A 7,002-nucleotide genomic window follows, 5' to 3' on the forward strand; every position below is an offset into this window, starting at 1 on the left:
CCGCCGCCAACGTGCCATCGAGGTTGGGAGAGCAGGATCTCTGAAGCCGACATCCCCTCGGGTCCTTGCACGGGATAGAGACCGTATCAGGTTTTTGAGAATTGTCGTCAGGACTGCTCGTTGTTTGTCTGCTTCCTCTACACCGACGTCATCGTCCTCGCTGGTCTGGCACGTCTACTCTTGCGCCGTTCTAGCACCGACAACCCCACTATAAGGATGTTTATGCGTATATTTATTCTGTCACTAGCACTAGTATATGAACTGCTAATGAGTTATACATATACGAAGCATGTTGTTGTTCCTTGTATTATTATTATCGGAATCAATTTGTTCATCAATAAATTGCTATTATTTCCAACAATCCAAAAACATGATAGGCATTTAGTGATGGCTAATTACTCTGATGCGATGAAACCAGATAAGTTCATTGTTGTGAATTTCAAGAGATGGCAGACGAAAGCCCAGTTATGGATCTCAGCTATGGCATCTTTTCGGTCGTGAGTAATCCTCCTACACTACCTCTCAGATCTAAGAAAAAGGTATAGCAGTTTACTGTGGCTACGACGGTTTTCGTCATATGTGTTCTCATCGTTCTCTCTGACCAGTCGTGTGATGTTTATATGAACATCAAGAGTGTTGTCGAACAATGATAAGCGCTCGAATACAAGTTCTCTGCCTCACACGCTGGGCACAAGCTATATGTGATGGAGCAATACCATGACTTTAGAATGGTTGATGACTGTTTTGTCGTGGAACAAGTCCATGAGTTCCAACTTATTGTGAGAGAACTCGAACAACACGGACACATCTTGCCTGATAAGTTTGTATCATGTGGCATAATTTCAAAGTTGCCTTTATCGTGGAGGAACTTTGCTACAACTCTAAAACATAAAAAACAACAAATTTCCATTGAGGATTTGTTGGTTGGTCTTGATGTGGAAGAGAAGTCTTGGGTGAAGGATGCTACAAAGCACCCGAAAGGCAGTCTAGCGTCAACATGATGCAGCATGCTGGAAAGAAGAATAATAAGCCCAATCAGACTACTCAATTCAATAAGAAGAAGATGAACATGGCTGAGATTGTGTGCATCGTTTGCGATGAGAATGGACATTTTACTAAGAAGTGCAAGAACCGCAAGGGCAAAAAGAATCAGTCGAGGCAGAAGTCTGCCAACGTAACTATTGGCAATCCTAACGGATCTATGTACGGTAATTTACTGTATGTATTTTCTATATGCAATCTAATGATTGGTGGATAGATACAGTAGCCAATATTCATGTTGGTACTGATATCTCCATGTTTTCATCTTACCAAGTCAAGCGAGGTTTAACTGTCATGATGGGGAATGGCTCACATGTTAATGTTCTTGGTGTTGGTATGGTCAATCTGGAGTTTACTTCAGGGAAGATCGTACGTCTAAAGAACGTGCAACATGCGCCCTCAATAAATAAGAACCTCGTTAGTGGATCTCGCCTATGCCGAGATGGGTTCAAGCTAGTATTCATGTCGAATAAAGTAGTAATTTCAAGATATGGCCACTTCATTTGCAAGGGCTATGATAGCGAAGGCTTGTTTCGTTTTTCTCTATCCGATTTTTGTAATAAAGTTCTAAACCATGTGTGTGATTCAAACAATTCTGTGGCTGATATATTGCATTCTCGTTTGTGTCACATTAAATTTGGTTGTATGTCGCGTCTATCAAGTATGAGTTTGATTCCGAATTTTAATACTGTCAAAGGCTCTAAATGTCAAGAGTGTGTGCAAGCAAAGCAACCTCGTAAGCCACACAAGGCTATAGACAAGAGGCACACGACACTATTAGAGCTCATACGCTCTAATCTTTGTGAGATGAATGGTGTTTTGACAAAAGGAGGTAAAAGATACTTCATGACTTTAATTGATGGTGCAACTAAGTATTGTTATGTGTTTCTAGTAAAAACTAAAGATGAGGCGCTAGAATGTTTTAAGACATATAAAGGTGAGGTGGAAAATCAATTGGAAAAGAAAATAAAATGTGTTAGGTCTGACTGTGGTGGGGAGTATTTTTCCAATGAGTTTGATCTTTTCTGTTCGTAGAATGGAATAATTCACGAACGGATACCTCCATATTCGCCTCATCTAATGGGGTTGCCAAAAGTAAGAACCGTATGTTAATAGACTTGGTGAATGCCATGTTAGGAATGTCTGGTATGGCAAAGGCATGGTGGGGGAGAGTGTTTTGACAACATGTCATGTTCTAAATAGAGTTTCCACTAAAAATAGTGAGATAACTTCGTATGAAGAATGGAAAGGAAGGAAACCATCACTCCATTACATGCGTATGTGTGGCTGTTTGGCCATGGTTAGTGTACCAATTAATAAGAAACGCAAGCTTGGACCTAAAATAGTTGGTTGTATCCTTTTGGGTTATGCACACCATATCATGACTTCTAAGTTCTTGGTGATAAATCAGATATGTCTGATATTTCAGTGGATTCACTCATGGAGTCGTGGGATGTCGCTTTCTTTGAGAACATATTCCCAATGAAAGAAACTTACTATTTGCCTAGCATTGCAAATGAATTTATTCCTGAACCCACACTTACAATTGAGCCAATTGAAAATCCCCTTGAAGACAAAAAAGGTGATAGTGAGTTAGCTCCTAGAAGGAGTAAGAGACCGAGGATTGCAAAGTCCTTTGGGGAAGACTTCATTGTGTTCCTTGTGGAGGATAACCCCACAACCATGGCAGAGGCATATGCATCGCCCGATGCAGAATATTGGAAGGATGCAGTCCCTAGTGAGATGGACTCCATTACTGCAAATGGAACATGGGAGGTTATAGATCAACCTATGGGTTGTAAGTCAGTCGGCTGTAAGTAAAAGTGAAATGTGCCCTTGGGCCATTTCTAAGTATTTTGGTGATTAAGTGCCAACACAAATGGTTTAAGTGTTAAACTATGTCAGATGGTGGATAAAGTGCAAATCAACACAAAGGTATGATTCTAGACTTAGTACATTGGTTTTTGTATACTAACATATTTGTCTAAGTGCTAGAATCAGAGAAAAGACAAAAAGGAAAAAGAGTTGGATGTGTACAACCAACTACTGCTCAGTCTGGGTGCACCGGACAGTGTCCGGTGGTGCAGGCTGGCTCTGGCGAAAAGGCTGCTCTCGGGAATTCGTCGGCGACATACGGCTAAAATTCATCGGACTGTCCGGTGGTACACCAGACTGTCCGGTGAGCCAACGGTCAGAAGGGGGCACCGGACTGTCCGGTGTGCATCGGACAGTGTCCGGTGCGCCAACGGCTCCAAATCTTCAACGGTCGGCTGCGCCAGAATAGGAAAGCAATCAGCATCGGACATGCTACAGTACCTGTCCGGTGGTGCACCGGACTGTCCGGTGCGCCACCCGACAGAAGGCAAGATTTGCCTTCCTAGATTGCTTCAAACGGCTCGAGCTGCCTTGGGGCTATAAAAGGGACCCCTAGGCGCATGGAGGAAGACAACCAAGCATACCTTGAGCATTCTTGATCATTCACACTCCGTCTTTGCGCACTCGATTGACATTCTTAGTGATTTGAGCTCCGTTCTAGTGGTGAACTTTGTGCTATTCATTTGAGCTCAAGTCTTGACTGTGTGTGTGTGCGTATTGCTGTGGATTTGTGTGTGTTGCTTCCCTCCCTTACTCTAGTGCTTTCACTTTGATCCTTATTGTAAGGGCGAGAGACTCCAAGTTGTGGAGATTCCTCGCAAACGGGAAAGAGTAAATAAAGAAGAACATCGTGGTATTCAAGTTGATCATTGGATCACTTGAGAGGAGTTGAGTGCAACTCTCGTCCATTGGGACGCCACAACGTGGAATAGGCAAGTGTTATACTTGGCCGAACCACGGGATAAATCCTCGTGTCTCTTGTGCTGGTTCTCACTGTGTCTATTGTGTTTCACAAGAGCTCTCCTTAGCCACTTGATTTCATTGTGCTAACTCTCAATCAAGTTTTGTGGCTTTAAGGTTTAAGTTTTTACAGGATCACCTATTCACCCCCCTAGGTGCTCTCAATTGGTATCGGAGTCGTTCTCTTCAAGAAAGGGACTAATCGCCCGAAGAGATGGATCCTAAGGGAAAGGGGATGGTGGTCAACGACAATGAGAAAGAATCCTTCATCATTGAGCCAAAAGACGGCAAGCCCACTGACTCGGGCTCAAGTCAAAAGAAGAAGGATGGAAAGAAGAAGAGGCGCATCAAGAAGATTGTCTACTACGACAGCGACGAATCTTCCTCTTCTCAAAAGGACGACGAATACGAGGAGAAAAAGAAAACGGTTAACTTGAACTTTTCTTTCGATTATTCTCGTATTCCGCATAATTCCAATGCTCATTTGCTTTCCATTCCACTTGGTAAACCTCCACACTTTGATGGAGAGGACTATGGATTTTGGAGTCACAAAATGCGTACTCATTTGTTCTCTCTTCATCCAAGTATATGGGAGATAGTAGAAAATGGAATGCAATTTGATAGTTCGGATAATTCTATGTTTATCAATGAACAAATCCATAAAAATGCACAAGCTACTACTATTGTTTTAGCATCCTTGTGCAGGGAAGAATACAATAAGGTGAGCGGCTTGGATAATGCCAAGCAGATCTGGGACACCCTCAAGATCTCGCATGAGGGGAACGACGCCACCATGCTCACCAAGATGGAGTTGGTGGAAGGCGAACTAGGAAGGTTCGCGATGATCAGGGGAGAGGAGCCAACTCAAACGTACAATAGGCTCAAGACCATGGTCAACAAGATAAGGAGCTATGGGAGCACGAGATGGACGGACCACGACGTCGTCCGACTTATGCTAAGGTCCTTCACTGTCCTTGATCCTCATCTTGTAAACTCTATTCGTGAGAATCCTAGGTACATCAAGATGACGCCCGAGGAAATACTCGGAAAGTTCGTAAGCGGGCGAATGATGATTAAGGAGGCAAGATATGTTGATGATGCATTGAATGGCCCAATGCCGATCTACGAGCCTCAAACTGTTGCTCTCAAAGCAACAAGTAGCGGGGAGACGCTACCTAGCAAGGTGGCACAAGTTGAAGCGACCGGGCTAAATGAGGATGAAATGGCCCTCATCATCAAGCGCTTCAAGACGACGCTTAAAGGTCGCAAGGAGCATCCCAACAAGAGCAAGACGAAGGGAAAGCGCTCCTGCTTCAAGTGTGGTAAGATTGGTCACTTTATTGCTAACTGTCCCGATAATGATAGTGACCAGGAACAAGGAAAGAGCGGAAAGTGGGAAAAGAAGAAGACCTACAAAAAAAGAAGGGCGAGGCACACCTTGGAAAGGAGTGGGATTCAGATTGCTCCTCGTCCGACTCCGACAACGAAGGGCTCGCCGCCTCAGCCTTCAACAAGTCGGCTCCCTTCCCCAACGAGCATCACACCTGCCTCATGGCAAAGGAGAAGAAGGTAAGTACTCGAAGTACCATTACGTATGCTTCTTCATGTGATGATGAGTCTAGTGATGATGAAGTAGACTACGCTAGTTTATTCAAAGGTTTAGATAGAACTAAAATTGACAAGATCAATGAATTAATTGATGCTTTGAATGAGAAGAATAGATTGTTAGAGAAGCAAGAGGATCTTTTATATGAAGAGCATGATAAATTTGTTAGTGCGCAGAATTCTCTTGTTTTAGAAGTTAAAAGAAATGAAATGCTTTCATGTGAATTATCTACATGCCATAAATCTATTTCTAGCTTAAAGATTATTAATGTTGATTTAAATACTAAGTTAGAAATAGCTAATAAATCAAGCTCTTATGTAGAACATGTTGTGATTTGCAATAGGTGTAAGGATTTTAATGTTGATGCTTGTAGCGAACACTTAATTTCCATTTCCAAATTAAATGATGAAGTGGCTAGTCTTAATGCCCAACTTAAGACTAGCAAGAATGAATTTGACAAACTAAAATTTGCAAGGGATGTCTACACTATTGGTAGACACCCCTCAATTAAGGATGGGCTTGGCTTTAAAAGGGAAGCCAAGAACTTAACAAGCCAAAGGGCTCCCACTTTCACAAAGGAGAAAGGGAAGGCCCCTATGGCTAATAGTGCTCAAAAGAATCATGCATTTATTTATGATAGGAAATTTTCTAGAAATATTCATCATGATAGGAGTTGTAATGCTTATGATTCACATGCCATGATTGCTTCAAGTTCTTCCTTTGTGCATGGTAGAGATATGCCTAAGAAAAATATTATTCATCATATGCCTAGGAGAAATGTTGTTCATGTTCCTAGGAAAGTAATTAATGAACCTTCTACAATTTACCATGCTTGCAATGCTTCCTTTGAAATTTGTAGAAAGAATAAGAAAGTGATTGCTAGGAAATTAGGGGCAAAATTCAAGGGAGATAAAACTTGCATTTGGATCCCTAAGGCTATTGTCACTAACCTTGTAGGACCCAACAAGAGTTGGGTACCTAAAACCCAAGCCTAAATTGCCTTGCAGGTTTATGCATCCGGGGGCTCAAGCTGGATTATCGACAGCGGGTGCACAAACCACATGACGGGGGAGAAGAAGATGTTCACTTCCTACGTCAAGAACAAAGATTCCCAAGATTCAATCATATTCGGTGACGGGAATCAAGGCAAGGTTAAAGGACTAGGAAAGATTGCTATTTCATCCGAGCACTCCATTTCTAATGTGTTTTTAGTTGAGTCGCTCGGATATAACTTGTTGTCCATTAGTCAACTTTGTAATATGGGTTATAATTTCTTATTCACAAATGTAGATGTGTCTGTCTTTAGAAGGAGTGATGGTTCATTAGCTTTTAAGGGTGTACTAGACAACAAACTCTATTTAGTTGATTTTGCAAAGGAAGAGGTCGGTCTAGATGCATGCTTAATTGCTAAGACTAGCATGGGCTGGCTGTGGCATCGCCGTTTAGCACATGTGGGGATGAAGAACCTTCACAAACTTCTAAAGGGAGAACATGTGTTAGGGCTAACAAATGTAACTTTC

This window comes from Zea mays, chromosome 3 (assembly GCF_902167145.1).
Source record: "Zea mays cultivar B73 chromosome 3, Zm-B73-REFERENCE-NAM-5.0, whole genome shotgun sequence".
In the NCBI taxonomy this organism is placed as follows: domain Eukaryota; kingdom Viridiplantae; phylum Streptophyta; class Magnoliopsida; order Poales; family Poaceae; genus Zea; species Zea mays.